The 19,516-nt window shown below is 37.1% G+C and overlaps 1 protein-coding gene and 1 pseudogene across 7 annotated transcripts in view; both read right to left on the reverse strand.

Annotated features, from left to right (window-relative positions):
- GULP1 (GULP PTB domain containing engulfment adaptor 1) overlaps positions 1–19,516 on the reverse strand; it is a 219,195-nt gene that overhangs the window by 183,380 nt on the left and 16,299 nt on the right. The gene's annotated exons all lie outside the window — the stretch shown is intronic.
- On the reverse strand, positions 11,978–12,302 carry LOC123813715 (annotated as a pseudogene).

The following is a 19,516-nucleotide window of genomic DNA, read 5'->3' on the forward strand; positions in this document are numbered from 1 at the left end:
AAAATTGACAGGAGTTAGAGAAAATTCGGAATTTCAACACAGAGGAGAGGAATAGCCAAAGAGGCATAAAAATGGAAAGCCATTTTAGAGAAGTAGCTACATTTTTAACAACCCTTCTGAGACCAGCCTGGAACATGTATGGAACAGATGGGGGTGGTGATAATTATAAACATATTTTCACCTTATTTTTGTGTAGCTATTAAAAAACACTTAAATTTTAGATGCTCTTTCCCAGATGCAGCACAGGAGACCTAATGCAAGAATGCTTACATATTTTATTGAAATAATGATTCCTAAACAGATACTAAAATGTCTCTAAATATGCACATATGTTTAGAGTTGTGCTTAATAATTAAATACTTGTTTAGCTGAACCAACAAGGTGGGCTTTGGGAGGAAAGATCGGTCTGGGCAATAAGTACCTCATCAGCAATATACACTTGGAAGCCTGGGGAGATCTAAGTGCTAGCGGAAAGTTCTGGTCTAGCATCTTTGTATTAAATCCTGTCCTTTAAGTTAATGGAGGCCAATAAGAGGTTCCTAGAAGACAACAACTGAATAATTAGTCTGCCTTCCCATGAGTACTGAGAATAAGGTAGGCTTCTAAGGCAGAAACAAGTTTACCAATGCTAACTTTGTAAATAAAAATATGGGAAACAGGGTTTTGAGATAAGCAGTATGTACACCTCCAGAACTTAAAGTTGGAATTACTCTCATAAATCTAATGCTTCTCAGACATAGGTAGTAAACCTCCCTGACCCTTACTCTCCAGTTTGAGACAGTGACACAGGATTTTTAATTGCTAAGAGGAATATACTCTAGTTAATTTAAATAAGAAGAAATTTATAAATGAGTATGAGAGACTTGTAGAAACCCCAGGATGGCCAGAGAACCAAGGTAAGCTGTCAGAAATGGTACTGAAATAACAGCAGAGAAATGGCCCGGTGAGTTCAGCACCGCTACCGTCACCAAGTACTCTCCCTGAACTCCACTTGGCTAACCAGGATCTGGGCACCAGACACTATGCTAGAAACTCTGCTAGAGCTGTCCCTATGGATGAAATGTATCAGCCGCCATCATTGCCAGAATAGATTCCATGGTGCCTGTTTCTTGTCACTAATTTCCAATTTAAAGTTTTACCTGTGTGCATCTGACTGACCTAGAGTCTGGGTCAGGCACATGTGTCCTTGATGCAAAAGAGGCTGTGGAAGCAAGTTTCTGGCTTCCACTCTGAGACATTACTCATAATAAAAAATTTTCCCACACACATAAAAAGAAGCAAAGATGTTGGAAGCTATCAAAGATAGCAAAGGCATCAAAGATGTGAAAACATCATCATGGATTTCCCTGGAGAATCTACACACTAGGGTGTGAGAAACAGTCTGTGCCACTTAATCTAAGTCCATGATCTGGACTTGCCAGCCTCTCCTCTCATCCCCTGCCACCATCTTCCTGCCAGCCACACTGGTCTTTAGCAACCTAGAACTCTTCATTCCCCAAAGGTAGTCACAGCTGACTCCTGCTTTGCTTTCAAGTATCAACTTAAATGTTACATCCTGAGGGAAGCCTTCTCAGACCACCCATCCACGGATGTCCTCACCTTACTCCAGCCACATTCTTCTTTGTCACCCTGTCCTATTTGCTCCATGACACTGATCACTATTCGAGTTTACCCGTTTATTTTCAGCCTCAATTGCCATCATGTAAAGTCTGTGGGATGATGGATCTTGTCTGTCCTTTTCACTACTGAATCTTCAGCACCTAGAACAGTGCCTAGCACACATTCACCTTTCAGATATTTGCTACAGAATAAATAAACCTCTGACATAGTTTAATAGATCTACTTATAATGTAGAGACTGACAAAAAAAAACTTCAGTGATTTGTATCTGGGCATACAGAAAATTAGTGACCAAAGGCCAATTCTTTCATCCCCAACCATGTAATTTCTATGAAAAGAAAGGTGCAAGCAGTTGCAGGTGCTTCTTAAGGAAAGGGAGGTAGCAGGGAAGAGCAGAAAAAACACTGATTAGGAAAAGGGCCTGAGCTCTATAATCACACATTTCTGAGCCCAAGTCCATGCCCCCAAATCTAATGTTAGCTTCATATGTTTTTTTAGAGAATTAAATGTGACTGTATTTGTTTACTATATGTGTACATTATTTCTATAACACCTGACATGCACAGGTTCTTAACAACTGGAAACTATAAAAATTATTCTTAATTTATGAGTAATCAGCCATATCTGAGTTCACATTCTCTTAATAAGATGCTGACACATCTTTAACATAACCTAAACCAGAGTCCTCATGTACAAAATGAGAATGTTCATTCTTTCATGCAACTAACATTTTCTGAGAATCTACTATATGCCAGACATGTTCTGCACAAGATGAAGTCTCTAAACTTCCTCCTAGCTATTAATGCAAAGAGCATTTCAATCCCTTATGACCATAAGAGATTACTTATTTGTCATTATAAACTAAGGGCAAAAATGTGTTATTATTTTCACTTCTTTCACTTATTTCAAAGCATTTATTGAGTCGAACAGTTTGCAAAGTATTGGAGACACAGAAGACACTGAGAGATAACCCTTGGCTTCAAGGTACTCTTTTATGAGAGAAACAGACAAAAAGAACATTAGCAACAATGTGACATTTACAGGATGTTATAGGAACCCAGAAGAAGGGCCCCCAACCTACAATTTAAATGAGAAAGGGCTTTTTGAAGAAGTGATTCTGAGCAGAATCCCAGCTGAAGAATGAGGAGGAGTTAACCAGGAGTAGAAGGGGTCACCCCAGCCCAGCAGAGGAAACAGCCCCCACGAAAGTCCGGTGGAGAAATTGAGCGTGGCACCTTCAGGACACTGAATCATTAGAGGAGAGCAGGGTCACAATGGCTTTCAGAAAAAGAATCCCAAAAAAGGGCCTGTCTGCAACCCTCTTCAAGAGTGCTAATGCTATGAATGATTGATTTCTTTTCATTACTTGACTTTTTTCAAAAAAGGGAAATAAATTGTTCCATTAATTATTATAGTACTTCTCTTGTATGACATTAACCCTCCATTTTGGTTAGTACCTATCATCTTTTTAAAAACATATACATGTGCATCAAACATTGTATTTTCATCAGGGCTCCGTTTCATGTTCTTCTTCAATTCTCTTTACATTGGCAACTTTTCTTAAAGAATTGTCATTTGCGTCTTTCTTTGTGCCTGGAATGCCTTCAAGTCACCTTCCTTTGACAAGGTTCTCCAAGCAGCATTTTTCATTTCCTTCCATAAAGTGACAGCACTTTCTACATTACTTCCATTACAGCTCTTAGCAAATTGCCTCTTAATAAGTTTCTCTCTTGCAAGACTGAGCTTCTGGAGGAAGGGTTTTGATCCTTGCATCCCAAACATTGTCTTTTTTTCATGATAAACATTTTTAAGTTTAGAAGAGCTTTAGGTTTACATAAAAGTTGCAAAAGCAGTACAAACAGTTCCCTACAGATCCTTTTAAAATTCAGATTCTGATACAGTATGTCCGGGAAAGTCCCATCACTGCATTTCGAACAAGCTTCTACCTCATGCAAATGCCGCCAGTCCAGGGACAAATTAGGACCGAAGTTCTCAACCCTGGCTGCAAATGCAAGTCACCTGGGAAGGTTGTTTGTGTGTTTATCGATCTGTCTGTTTGTTCGTTTGAAGATGCCATGCCTGGGCCCACCCTCAGAGATTCTAATCTAATTCATGTGCCACAAACTCAGGAATTTTTATTTCAAAAAAAGCTCTTTGGGTGATTCTAAAATACAGCCAACATGAAAAACCACTCTTCCTCCTACGTTGTCAGACACACATATCCTAGCCGCTCTCAATTTCCCTCTGTATAAAACAGAAATAATCACGAATATCTGATAAGGTGTTATGGGGACTAAATGGAACAGTGCAATCCAGCACCAAATTCAGTACTTATGAAATTCTATATGCTTGAAAATGCTTAGTTATAAATCCCAACTGGCAAAGCATGTAAATCCACATTGCTCGTCAATAAACCTTTGAGAACACTCTTCCTGAGCTGCCTTCCCGGGGTTAGACTGCTCTCAGGTCCCCAGCTGTCAGAGGAACATTGAAAAGGAGCAGCTCACAGTGTTAGGGTGGAGTCACTATAGAAATCACTTGTCTTTGGGGAATGTGGTCTAAGTATGCTTTGATTAATTCAGCATACTCAGCAGCTGAGCCTGGAGTCCCTGCCTGTGTGGGACAGAAACAGCTTTGTACAGGGACAGTCAATGGGGTGGCTAGTAAGGTCTAAGCTGCTTATTCCAGAACAATGAGTGATCGCATCCAAACTGCAGCTGGTCTTAAGAAGAGACCTCAGAAAATCATCTGGTTTCAAACCGCTGTTCTTAGGCTCGCGGGCAAAGCTCCTGACAAAATTGAAAGATTGATAGTATGATCATTAAAATTCAAGCAAGAAAACAGTAGCAGTTGTAAAACTGGCACATTTTTACATTTACTTCTTCTAACATATGGCCCCCTTCTTCAGCTCTGAGGAATACAAAACTAACTGTACTTTTAACAGACACCGGAGGTTAAAGAGTTATCTTTTCTTGTGTTCCTCGGTCGTTTTTATCTGACTAAAAGAAGGTTAGTAGGTTCTTGGGGTGATTAGAGAAGAATTTGCAGATTAAGAGATACCACACATAATTACTATCCCCTTTGAGTTAATGGAAAAGAACAACTACACAGACAATTAATCCTGGCTTAACCTAAATCAATTACTAATTATTTAGTAACAGATAAGCATTCTTGCCCAAAATATTGTTACCTGCTTGTACGGCCAGAATACTGCTGACTATCAATACTTAAACTGCATATTTTTCATAGCTTGTTATTTCTATTGTCTTATTTCATATCTTTTGAATAATATATTTCAAGAAATAATGAGTGGACATTTATACAAACACATATAAATATGAAAGCATATTCATCAAGTTGAAGCAGAGGAAAGTAAGAAGGCTTTTAAATTTCTATACCTCAATTTTTTATAAAAGCATATGTTACTTTTTGAAATGTACAATAACTTTAAAAATATATGAAATCTGTCAGCAGTCTGTTGCTTAGTACAGGTAAAAGGAAATTACTTTTGCATATCAACAGACTACCTACATTATATTAGTAGCTACCACTAGCACATAAAATTCATTTAAGCTCACTTAGTATTAGAGGCTTGATGTAAATTTATTTAAATCAAGTTTTAAATAACAGAATGGACCATAGAGACCATATGGATGTGTTGCCCTATTTGGTAAATATGCATGGATTCCAGCCCCTTTTAAATTGTCTGCCCCCACTGAACAGCCAACATTTCATGAAACTTATCCTTGTTCTCTGGCATCTCTCCTGCTCATTCGTGGCATGACTTTCTGATTTTTCTAAAAGGTAATATCTCTTTTACAGTTATCTCTAGATTCACACAGACAAAGAAGGAAGTAGCATAAATGAGAAGTTATGAAATCACATCTAATAAAAACTTTCTGGGTGTCTCAACAAACTTCTGAGTCCTAGAAATGCTAAAGTCAAATGTAAGGATGGGTGCACGGAAAATAATGCCCAGAGAGTGAATTCAGATATTTTGTTTTCTTCTCAACATACCATGTACTTTTTGCTCATTCTTTCCTGTGACAGAATAGTAATATTCAAAATGGTTCTAGAATCCAATCCACCCAGAGACTCTGTACAAAAAACCTAACAGTCAGGCCAGACTCCTCCCTCTTGGTCATATGCACACGGGTCAGGATGTCCTCTTAATCCCAACCCTTAATAGCTCTTGCCTCTTTCTTAGCACCAGAATCATCCTCCAGCCAGCCCCACTGGCCCCGGCCACAGCCACCCCTTCCATCTATCCGTCAGACTGCTGCCCCGCTGTAAAGTGGATCCAGTTAGTCACCCAAATTCCCAAATTCTTTGTACACCTGAAAGCTCTATGATTTCATTAGCCAGTGTCACCCCATAAATTCTACAAAAAATAGAAAATAAAAATATAAATAAATAAAAACAAAATAAGATAAAATGGCATATAAAATGTTAGAAGATTAGACTCCTGCTTACCTATCCAAATTACCATATTTTTCGGACTGTAAGACATATTCTTTCCCCCAAAATTTGGGAGGAAAATGGGGGTGAGTCTTATAGTCCAAATGTAGCTTACCTGGCTCACTGTGGGGAGGGGGATGGCTTATGTTCTTTATGTTATTAAATATTTTACCACATTTTTTGCTTCAAAATTTTTTTCCCTATTTTCTTCCTCTAAAACCTAGGTGCATCTTATGATCCGGCGTGTCTTACAGTCCGAAAAATTCGGTACCTCTTGTAATTTTTCATAGGCAGCCAGCCCTCTAGACATGTCAAATTATTAATACTTGCAGTTCCTCATTTACATCACACTAGGTCACATTTCTATGGCCTTGCATATGCTTCTCAAGGAAATATGTCCACTACCACCATCTCATCTGCTTAGATAAGACAGCGCCTCACTTTTCAAGAGACTTCACTGAGCAACTCTTAAGTAAAACCACCTCAGAGCTGCCCAAGGAGAGATAGCTCCTCTGTTCTTTTGATACCTTTGCTTCCTCTGATATAGTAGGAACTTGGTCCACAAGTGTTTTTCCAGAGCCTTAGTGAGTGACACAAAACCTAGAACAAAACATTTGTTGAAAGAACAAATGGGTGACAGATGAAACGGCCTTGAACTGAATAATGAGATGACTGCCAAAGCTGACCATTTAGAGAAGACCAGAGTAGTCAGTATTTTTTACTGAAGGACCTTTACTGTCCCTCATGTGCCCTGAGAAGACGCAGGAGTAATAAAAATGTTGTCAGACTAGAAAGGTCTCTTTCATCCATGAAAATACCCATCTTTTATAAAAAAAAAATCACCTTTATGATAAGCAGTGAAGGTAATAAATCACTCATTAAAATTTACTATTTTTAATAAGAAAAGGAATATAAAGCTTATTTTGGAAATATTAGAATGTAAAGATAAGTAAAAGTCTAAGTTGTCAAAAACTCCAACAAGCAAAAATAACCAACCATTGATAACATTTTGGGGATACTCTCCTAAACTGATTTTTTAACATATAGATTTTATTACATACAAAACTGGACTCATATCACACAAATTTATAACTGAATTTTCCATTTCACAATATTCTGTGTTGTTATAATAATCACCTACAGTTATAATCACATGAAATTTGTATTAAAAATGTAGAGCTGAACTCCATCTCTTGATCTGCTCAAACAATCTTTGGCAAGAGAGTGGTGAAATATCTATCTTAACCCTCTAAGTGATTCTTATGTCCTGTCAACTTCGAGAACCACTAACCACAGATAGTGTTTCAAATCACTATGGTAAAACGACAGAAAAGGTTTCAAAGGTACTTATTTTGGCTGCACATAAGAAAGCATAAGAGCTATTACAAAATGGAATGGGTTACCATCCCAGTTGATGAGTCCCTGGCAGTCCACAAATAGATTTTGAATAACTACTCTTACGCATGTGGTGGTCATCCTGTATCAAGAAAGAGGTTGAGAGAGATCATTTCTAAGGTTTGTCTCAAATGTAAGGTCCTAAGACTCTATAATCAAAGAATATTAAGGCTAAATTATACCTCAGAGGCAAACAAGAATAGTTACCTGGGAAGACAATTGCGGAACAGAATGGAAATTTGGGGGTGGGAGGCAATGGTCTAGAGATAAGGCAGCTCTCAAAGCTGACAAAAACTTTGCCCACAATTAATTGAAGATTAAATCTTTTGTAGAAAAGATAAGTAACTAACTATTTTTTTAAGATTTTTAAATGGGTGACACTGTGGCTCAAAAATGTCTTCTTTGGCAGAAACTAATGCAGAGCAGTAACAGCCTGCGGAAACAGTGACAGACTCAGACATCTTTGGTGCACCCAGCCCACTGCAGCCCATCTGGAGGGGCATCTGTAGAACTATGGTAATACCAGTAATCTAACTTAACTTTCTTTTTTCATTTTCAAACAAATAACTTACGGAAGTTAAGTCTAGGGAATTTAAGCCTATGGAGTGTTATGTGCTGTAAATTCACACGCCTAGTTGGTGACAAATAGCTACTGTAGAAATCCACAGTCCTCACTGCCAGAGGAGTGTTTAGGGTAATAAAGATTTCTTTACTATTGCAATTGCCTTTTACTTAAAATCCTAAAAAGTTACCAAAAAAAAAAAAAAAGCATAGAAGGCCCAAGTAAGGATTTGAGAATCAACAGTCTAGATAATTTCAATGTCTTGACTTTAAATACAAGAAATATGTTGATGACTCCAAAATTTGCATCTCTAATCTTCGACATTACCAATGGACTTCACACTCAATGCATCTACTTCAATGCATCTCAAACTTAACAAGTTCAAAAGCAAATTTCTAAACTTTCTCCCTAAATTCTTCCTCTAATGGCCATCTTCATATCAGAAATTAAAGATTCATCCTTCTGGTTGCCAAATCTGGAACAAATCTGGAATAACTCTTCTCTTAACATCCTACACCCATCAGCAAAACCTGTCCCCATATTCCAGGATCCCACCATTTTTCACGATCTTTGCTGCTACAATCGCCATCCTCTTTCTCAATGGTCTTCTAACCGGCCTCCTGCTTCCACCTCTACCCCCACACAGTCTATCCTCTGAACAAGTATCCAGAGTAACACATTATAAATCCATCATCACCTCTAATGATTTCCAGTTTCATACTGAAAACAAGCTCTATAAGGTGCTCCATGGCCTCCCCATCTCATTTTACTATCCCACCGACTTCATTTCCTACTGCTCTCCCATTTGCTTACTTAATTCCAGCCACCCAGTCCACTTTGCTGTCCATTCAACACTCCAAGGAAACAGCTGTTGTTTTTCTATGCAGAGGTTCTTTCCTACACATCTTCAAGGCATTTTCCACACCTCCTTCAGATGTCACTGACCATGTCAAAGCCTCATGGAGCTCTTCCTAGACTAGCATTTGATCAGTTAGGGTCCTAGAAGGAAATGGATGCCCCACTAAAATTAACATAATTGGTGAAGAATCCAATAAAGGATAGGGTGTTTGAAGAATGTAGGAAATTCAAATGGGATAATGAAAACTCTCAGGGATAATGAGAGTAGGATTACTGCCATCCCCTTTATCCCTGAAGGAATAAAAAAGTGGAAGGATACTGGAAATCACAAGAGTCCATTAGAGAGGGCTGCCTGGAGAAAAAAAAACTGAAAATTAGAAGAGTGTAGCAGTCAACCTGAGGTCATCTGTAAGGAAAGAGCTAAGAAAATAACCTAAACTCATACTTGTCCCTTCCTCAGCTCTCTTCCCAGGGGGTCTATTTAATATATGGGTCCTGGATGATGTGGCTCAATAGACAAAGTGCGAGCCTGGGAACTGAAAGGTCATGTGTTCGAGGCCCAGTCAGGGCACATGCCTGGGTTGTGGGCCAGGTCCCCAGGTTGGGAGAGTGCAAGAAGCAACCAATCAATGGTCTCTCACACACTGGGCCTCTCTCCCTCTTTTTCTCCCTCCTGTCCCCTCTCTCTATAAATCAATCAATCAATCAATCAATCAATAAAAATTTAAAAAATAATAATATAGTCTAGATTAATTTTCTTCCCAGGGCAGAGAACAGGATGGACAAAAGTGGAAAATGGTCTGGGAGGAAGCAATCTAAAGATTCCCAACCCACCATTTCATTTCTCCCCAACAATAAACAACATTTGTGAAATGAATCAATATGATGCTCTAGTCACTGTGCACTGAACAAGACAGAAGAAGTCAGAAGAGTTTGAGGTCAATGAAAGGAGAGACTACAGAGTTTTGCATGAACTCGATATGGTTACTCATCATGGGGCTTCTTGCAGGCCTCACATCTTGCCTTACAACGTAAGATTGGTATCACATTCACCAAGACAGGGAAATGTATAAGAAAGGAGGAGATAGGGCCATAGGTAGCCATTACATTCAGGGTCTCCCTGCTTTGATGCTCACAGGTGATTTATGAAGAGTTGATTCATGATGTTTGTTGTCTATCATAGATGTTTCTGATAAAAGAAACAATGGAAAGAAAAAGCATGTATATGTTATATTCCAAAGGGCAAAGGAGTATAAAATATTTAAATATCCACCCAATCTACTCATATCCACCATGAATAAATCAAGGTCCCTCATGGGACAGTTCATTCTCCCTGGCAAGGGTTCACTAAAGAAAAGCTCTTTGAAAAACATACATTAATAGAATCTCTGATCCTTAGTTTTCTAGTTTATTTTTCACATTCGGGGACTTGATGAGTGCAGCAGTAAGAATGTCATTACTTTTTTCCTTAGAGTTTCCCAGATTCCACAAGGTTTGTGCAATTAGAGAAGATAAAACAATGGGACAGAAGAGCAAACACCCGATTTACACATGAAAACTGAGGAGGTAGTGTTGGTGGAAAATTTATTAATAAATAATGTATTTGTTGATTCTAGAAACACCTTCCAGTGCACTCCTGTAGAAAAGGCAAAAAAAAGTGATCAGAGTAACATATCAGGAGAAAGAAACAAAAGGGAAACTATTGGAAGGTGTCCTTAGGCCTTTCAAACCCAACCTAGTTTTCTTAATGTAAGCATCTCATTCATTGATGTTACCTATATGTCTTCAGTTTTTCTCAAAAGGAGACAGATAGTAGTAAACAGTGTTGAGAAAAGATAGGGAGGGAGAGAAATGCAGTTGCTACAGTTTTTGAAAAGTACTCTAACCCTAACCCTAGAAACATAACCTTGTATCTTCTAGCATCACTTTTATAATCCATTTTAATCTGTTACATACCCTTTTTTACTATGAAAGGAAATCAGTCATGTTACTATCATTGATCTCCAATTTAAGAAATTATAAAATAATCTCTGAAAGAGATCCTTGGGTTCCTGTTTGCTAATGTGATCTCATTTCATATCCTTCCCATTAGGGGCAGATTCAAGCTTATGTAATAGAGACAGGGGAGACCTTCAGAAAAATCAATTTCAAAATACCACAAATAACATGACAATTATCACAAAATCTAGAACTGCCTATGTGTTCAAATAGTTGCTAGACATGCTTCTGTATACATTTCTCTTTTTAGTGTTTTGTTTTGCTTTAGCTCATACATGTTGGCTTCCTTGTCATATCTCAAGGATTGTATAATATTTTCTTTGGAGAATAGAAAGATAGCTCAATCTTTCCTCTATCATGGTCAAAGTTTTGGATGATTCTTCTACCCACATGTTTTATGTGGCAGGTGCTGTAGAGCACATGCATATCACAGAATGACCTCTGGCATGTACTTCTACTTACCAAGCCTTCTACTTACAGGCTCGGGGAGCAGCTGGAAGATTCTTGGAAGACATTTCTTTACTTGGACAGTAGAAATAACTTAATTATACACTGAAGTAACTTCGGACCACATATGACCATACGAAATTGCCAAAGTCCAATCATTTTTGACCTCCAAAAATGACAATTTCATATGGCTCACACTAATATATCCCACTAAGCCCAAAATAAATGTATCTCCAGCTCAGCATGCTGTTAACCAGATTCTGAAATTGGCCCTGCCCACTCTCATACACTTTGCACTAGGGAAATAGTACAGAAGAGAGTAAGAGAGAAAAAGACCTCAATCTTACCTGATACCATGTGACATCCTTTTTTTTTAAGTTTTAAAATGAGTTTTTTAAAGAACGTTATTAGGAAGGCACAACATTTGATTTGTCATTTTTAAAAGTTCTGTTTCTTCATGCTGTATAATAAAGATAATGTAAGTGACTAGAGTTATTAGCTTCTTGCTACTGGATTCTCTGGTAGTATAGACAGGGTAGTCATGTCTGTAATGCCAGAATAAACAAAAGAACATCTCTTCTATGCTTTTCTTTAAAAAGTGATGAATAACAGAAGATAGCATAAAAAGCCATTTTTCTATTCATTCTGTAGCACTGGAGCCATAATTTTTACCAGCACAGGCTATAATTTTCACTTTATCCACTAATAAGTTCTGTCACCTCTCTGAATTCAGCATCATGCAATAGAAAAGTCCATACCTTATCGCAGAATCTGAATGTATTTAGAGTCCTTGAAACTGCCTCTGTTCTTGACCCTCTAAGCCAATGACAAATTTATAACTTTATCAAACTAAAGTAGAACTTGAAGGGCAAATCGAGGGTGATCTATTCAGACTGTAGGAGTGCACTGAGGCTTTCCTAAAAACTGTTTCCCAAAGTGATATATCTATGTGGCCAATATTCCATGGCTTAAGAAGAAGAAACTGGTTTTATTCAGTCTGTCTTGAGGTCCTGTGGGCAAGGCAGTTCCCAATGCTGGGCAGACAGATGCAGCATGGCCAGTGAATAAAACACTGTAATTTCAAGTTTTACATGTGATCATGTGGATAAGGCCCAAGGTCTTGGTCAGAGCCTGGGAAATTAAGGAGCCCTGAAAGCTCCGGCCCACTAACTTCACAGTGAATCAACTCTGTAGTCCTAGTCCTATCCCTGAAGGTCCTGTCACCTGAGAAGTCCCTGGGAAACCTACAGGGCACATCGGAAAACCAAACACAATTCTCCTTTCTCCTAAAGGAATAGTACCCACATGTCACATAGAAACGATTTCCCAATTTATAGGCACAGGCAGAGAAGGTCTTGTCCATCCATTACTGGATTCAAATAACCCTGCCCAAAATGATGAAAACATCTACAAAACAAAGACTCCTTTGTTGGCACAGGACTCCCACCTCCCTATCATCATTCCCTGGGGCATTCATCAATCGCATGTTCTGCACACCAGGCCTCCTGCCCTCATGTGGGCATGTGCACAACACAGCGCCCTCTGATAAAAGCGGTCTCAATGTAAAATGTAAACTTGCGGTATATCTGGAATCTGACACCAGGCTATTTGCTGACTGGCCCTAAGGTGAACTAGCTCTCTAGCCATGTTTTTTAAATCTGACACAAAATGCCACACAGAGAACAATTTAGTCGGAGTCCTCAACCTATTTTAAAACAAATCTTTTTTTTCTGGTTTATAGATAAATCCCTCCACTGCAGACAGATGCCTTGTTTAGGCAGACTGCATATCTGCAGGATTCTGCTGAGTGGGCAGCACAGTCCAGGAGTCCTGTGCTGAGTCCACACAATGGTCACCATCAGTAGCATAGCTTCTAGGAACAGTGTCATCAGCAGTAAACCGGGTCAGCCCTAATAATTAAAGGACGGCTTTGGAAGTTAAAACTAATGATGGAAACTTATTCCAGGAGGTCATTAACACCTAACTTCTTTGCAATAACTGAGAGCACAGCTGCATAAGAACAATAAATAAAACTCTATATATAATGTTCACTCCATTTACATTTCAAAAAATATCAAATATAATCATCACAGACTATAGATTCAGATCAGGCAGAACCATAGCTATGCCTCAGCTGAGACGCTAGCATTGATAAGAGTAATAACAACAAACAACAATAACAATAGTAATAAAACAAACATTTATGAAGGGCTACTATGTGCCAGGCTCTGTGTGAGCTGTTTAGGCCACATAGTATCTTAACTTTCACATTAAAATAATAAGAAAGGTATTATCTAAAATCCAAACTATTTTAATACTTTCATCTTTCTCATCTGTAAAACAAAGATAATTTCACTTTCTTTGTAAGATTTGGGTAAAAAATTAAAGACAACATACATAAAGTATTGAACATTCAATAATAGATGTATAAAATAATAAAACCTGCCCTGGCTGGTGTGGTTCAGTGGACTGAGTGCCAGCCTGGGAACCAAAGGGTTGCTGGTTCTATTCCCAGTTGGGGCATATGCCTGGGTTGCCAGCCAGGTCCCCAGTAGGAGGCACAAGAGAAGTAACCACTTATTCATGTATCTCTCCCTCCCTCCCTTCCCCTTTTTCTAAAAATGAATAAATAAAATCTTTAAAAATAAATAATATAATAAAATATTTTATTAAAATACTTTTAAACTCTTAAAGTTTATACAGAATGCATATACACTGAAATAATAGTTCTGGGCTTAACATGTATAACATAAAGTATAGAAAATGTCAAGCAGCCCATCAGGTGACCAAGGACACTGTCTTGCTGATTCCACAGATTCATGGAATAAGCTAACAAAAACAAAACAGAGCAGCTGTGTGAGGTATATCATCATTTAAATCAGTCAGCATGTACTAAAAGCCTACTCCAGTATAGTAGTAAGAAACTGCAAGTAAAGTAATAACACAGTCCTTCTGGAACTGAATTTTAAGGAGACAGAACATACAAGGCTATTACATTATTCTGTTATTTGGATCAATGCATACAAGAATAGTAATGAGGTGAGTGGCAAACAGAACACTAGTCTGAACACTCAGAAATCAAGAATCTATGCAGACTAAGAGCTGAGAAACATTTGTGCTCAATGTATAATTTTCACACTAAAATCCACCTTTAACACTTTAAAAGTAATGACTATGTGCCAAGTGACAAGGTCGGCCAGCGGTTCTATCCCAAGCAGTGCACACTGTCTCTGTGGGGAGTGAACACCAGCCTCTCCACGGACCACCACCTCCCCCTTTTCCCCTGCCCTGAGACTGCTAGTCAAAACACCTCAAAGGCACACAGGAAACAGGGCATATTCTGGCTCCACTGGTCTACATGTTCCCATAGTGGACTTAGAATTTGAGCATAAAAAAGTTATAGCTAGGATAAAAAATTACTAATCATGGAAAAACAAATTTACCAGAATGCTTAGATTATCACCACCTAAATCAAACTAAAATGTCTCACTTAAGTCATGAATGTGGATATTCAACAACAAAGGAGATAATAAAGCTTACCAAAACAGGAATAAACAAAACTACCCTCACCCCAAATGGTTTAGTAAAAAATGTATATACACACATATAATATATGAACGTAGTGTAAAACACATAAATACACACATATTGAATGATAACATGAGTGATAACATCAGTGAGGTAAGATATTAACAATAGGTTAATGTAGGTAAAGGGTATCCCTTCAACTGTTCTTGCAAACTTATTCTAGGTTTAAAAAAGCTAACAAAAAATATCTAACCATAAAATAAAATGAAAGTGAATTTTCAAGCTATTTATTTCTTCCTCTTAAAATTCAAGAAAGATTAACAGTATTACTATCATTATCTAAAAGAGCATCAAAGAATTTAAAAAGTTACAGTCAATGATGAAAACTGTTGGAGAACAGAACACTAAGGGGGTTTTTTCTTACACAATTCTCCTATGTATAAATATGAATCTCTGATGGAAACAATAAAAGAAATCAAACTTAAAATAATTCTATTTGACCAGACATGAGATTGAACAAGGCATAAAGTAACAGTAGCCATATTTCAATATGTTGTTGTCTTTTTACTATCTCAATTGTATTCAAAGCTTCCTGTCTAAAACACAATCTGAAATTTTACTGCATTCTCTAAGGAGCACAACGATTACAGCCATGACCTCATATTGCTGACAAATCTGCATGACCCAGATTCTCCTAAATAAGAGAATATCAGCACAATTCAGGATAACCTACTTCAAGGATATAAAAACATATGCCATTGCACTGATTTTTGGCTACATACATTAATAAAAGTTTCAGTAGGCAATGACTTCACTGAGCACCGCCACACTTGCAATTGATTCCAATGGATTAGAAAGGAGACGATGTTTCTAAAGGAAATCAATTTTTGGACTGGTTAAACTGAGGTATATACTTAGATTTTTGAGTTGTTATATTCAGTGTCTTCAACGTTCTATTTAAAATAAACAGGCATCTATGAAGGGAGAAAAAGTCTTAATGTCCCATTTAAAAGGAGGCTTTTTTGAATATCATTCTTTTTGAAGAAAGAGCACAGAAAAGTTTGTAGGCATTTTTACACTTCAACTAAGCAATTACTGTTACAGGTTTAGTTTCAGAATGTTCCCTGGAAAATGATGCAGGGACATCAGACACTGTTCAACAAATCTGATTAATAATGCTGACATTCAGTCCCTTACTCATTTAGTCCTGAGTAAAGACAAAGAAGCGCTCAGAGTAATCACAGACACCTCTGTGACTTACAGGCAGCATAAGGGTCCAGACTTCTTTAGAGATTAGAAATCTTGTAATTAAATCTATTTTCCTATTTTGGTCATTAGAGTGAGTTTAAGACAGATATAGCTGGTACTAAATTTTGTAATGTGACATATGTTGCAATAAGATTTAATTAAAGATACAAGCAAGTTATATGCAGGAGCCTAAATGTGTAACTCAATTATTAGATTATTATCAAATCAAGTAATTATTTGATATTTTATTCAAAAACATAGTAGGTTTTTCCCATCTGGTAAACTTGTTGCACAGAAGGTAAATCATAGAAGTATGAGAGATTGAAATGCCATAAATCTCCAGATTGAATGACATAATAACTTCCCCCTTAAAAATTAGAAACTGACATTAGGAATCATAAGTAACCACATGTGGCTCTAAAGGCACTGAGTACATTTAGTGGATACATACAGACTTGAAACAATAGAAGCAATGATGGTAAAAGACAGCTTCTCTTTCCCCAACTTGTGCATGCATGCACATGCGTGCACATGCACACACACACATCATCTTCAGATATCTCCTCACTGATGCATTTTCGTTCAATTCCCACCCACAAGGTCTGTAACCATGTATTTTACTGGAGAAAGAAGTCATTTCTCTATGGGTGGCAAAAGCACTGAAATTCTTCAGATTATTTTTTGAATGCATATTAAAATAGCATTCTTTCATAAATAAGTGGTTATTCATCCTTCGAACACATATTTATTGCCAGCTGGGTCTTTGTGTGTGGGGAATTGAGTCCCTAGAAAGTAAAAGAACATACACCACAGCATGGTCCCTGCGTAGGACAGCAACACAGAGAACAGATCACAAACCAGATAGGCCTGACTCTGAGACCATGCCTTTCCACCACGGTGAGAGTGCATCTAGCCAGAAAAAAATAAGTGAATAAACAAAAGGTACAATGGCATTTCAGGGAGAAGAGAGACAGTACATCCCACTTGTAGAGGGTTACAAGAGAATGCAAGAAGCCTAAGGTAAAAGGTAAAATGTGAACTGAACCTTGAAAGAAGTGTAATATTAACAGATAATGGGGAGAAGACAGCAAAAGCAAAGGTGAAATCTCCTAAGGATTCAATGGTTGTCCGGTTTCTGTAGAGGAGAAAGGTAATGGGAACATATGAGGACTGCGGAAAACGGTAGTAGGAATAGAAAGCAGAGATGAGGTGTGCAAAAAGTGAGATCCCGAAGGTTTTTGACCGGGGTGAAACAAGATCAGAGCGGCAGTGACCTTGAGTGAGAAAATGCCAAAGGCTGAGAGAAAAGTTAAGAATTCAAGCAACAAGGCCACGGGTAGTGGAGGCCAAAATAAATGTCAGAGAAGTAATGGAAATGGAAGTTGCCCCACCCCGATGTACCGCTCAGTCCTAAAACATGCATTTCAAATAAGTGTGACCTTTACTACAAAGAGCTACATGAGAGTGGCATAAGACACTTTGGTCAATACACATTTCCAAAATTAACCTCCATGAAATAGCTGAAATAACAAAGGTAGGAAAGAATCACAGTGTTGTGAGAAAATGAGAATTGCTAAAGAAACTCTAGCAAACGAGTAGCTACAAATTTGAAGTATAATAAACCACCATGAATATTATACCCAACCTCATGTTATAAAGTGTTTTTAATGTTGTCCTGTGGAAATATAGAATAAAACAATCTGTAATCCATTTCAATTCTCTCCTTTACTCTGAGGTATCACTAAAGTTTATGTCATGAGAATAGAACAAAATAAAGAGACCACATTGTTCATTCCTTCACAGCCCCAGCTAAAGAGCCAACACCGGCCTGCTCTCCTCCTCCCAAAAAAGAGTGCTAAGACATAAATGCATTAAACTCAATTATATCCTACAATGGCTAGTATTTTGCTAAGAGCACTATGTATAAAACTTCAAAATAAAGAAGTAGAAGAACTTTTGGTCATGTTCTAGAAAATTCCTATTTCTAAAACCTGAAGCAGCTGCAATCAAAGAATAAGTTTTAAAATGTACAAATTATTTCCCTCAAATCAGTGTTTTACATAATTTGTCAGATAATTCCTGAGTAAACTTTTCTGTAACCCTTTTTATTTCACTATTTTAATATATTTTGAAAATAATATTGACCATGACATATTTCCTTTTTAAATATATTTAAGATTTATTTGATCAAATGTATTAAAAGCTATGCAAGCAATACTCAGATATTGCCAGTGAAGCAATAAAGACTTAACAATGAAAAATAGTTTTAGCCTGATGCTGTGTATATAGATTTTAGTATGCACAAAACTTAATGGCATCTATATTCTTTATCAAAATATTACTTTTACATAATCCTTACTTGATCTCAAGTTTATCAATGTAAACAATCAAGTCTATTGTCAGAATTTGTATTAATGTTAAACATAATATGATATCTACAATGTGTTTTGTATTAGTTTGAAAAATGAAGAAAATACTTCATCTTGCCATTTTCAAATCCTTTTCATTGGATTAGGTAGTTAAAAACAGAAATTATAAAAGCAGAGTCAGGAAATACAGTATGTTAATTTATTAAAATTAATACAAAACCTGGATTTTACACTCAATTTTAAACTTCAAAAAAAGTTGCATTGTTTCTGTAAAGAAAGTGATTTAAATACATATGGGGAAATGCTTGCAATAAGTAATTCTTTTTAAATAGTTTATAGTACAAATTTCTTTTAAAACAGGAAATTAATTAAAGAAGAATATATAACAAGGGCAGAAATAAGAACATTAAGTCCAAAAATATAGGAAACACCATTTGAAGTAGTGTAAATTTCATCATGAAGACCAGTTGTTTTTTTGTTTTGGGCCCTTTGGGGGAAGGACCAAAATGTTAAATTTCAAAGATAATTTTGTCTGAAAACATTTCCTAGATAGCTCATAGAGTAGGGCTTTTATTATTAAAACACTTGCCCAGAGCTTTGCAAATTTTTGATGAAATATTAAAATTTAGTTTATTTCCATTAAATTGAATATACTCACATTCATATTTGAAGATAATTTGGAGGTGTTATGTATGAAGAAACCTATACATATTTAGATTTTATGTTGCAGCATCACTTCTGAAAGGTTGGTTGTTGTTTTTTTTATTTAACACCTTCCCCAAAAAAACATGTTTGATGTTGCACTGCAGTAGCCCAATGCATATATTTTTAAAAAGTTCTAAGAGTTAAAGTGCTGGGTGATCTTTTGTCAAGATATGAGAAAGAAGGTCTGATTTCAGGTTACTGATATACGTACAGATCAGTGAGGACGTTTCTTTCAAGTTGCAGAGGACTTTTCTTCCGTATATACAGGGTGGGACAAAAGTAGGTTTACAGTTATTCATACAGAAATAATGCAATAATTAATAAATAAT

Source organism: Phyllostomus hastatus, unplaced genomic scaffold (genome assembly GCF_019186645.2).
Source record: "Phyllostomus hastatus isolate PE091 unplaced genomic scaffold, TTU_PhHast_1.1 phas_contig_1, whole genome shotgun sequence".
In the NCBI taxonomy this organism is placed as follows: Eukaryota; Metazoa; Chordata; class Mammalia; order Chiroptera; family Phyllostomidae; genus Phyllostomus; species Phyllostomus hastatus.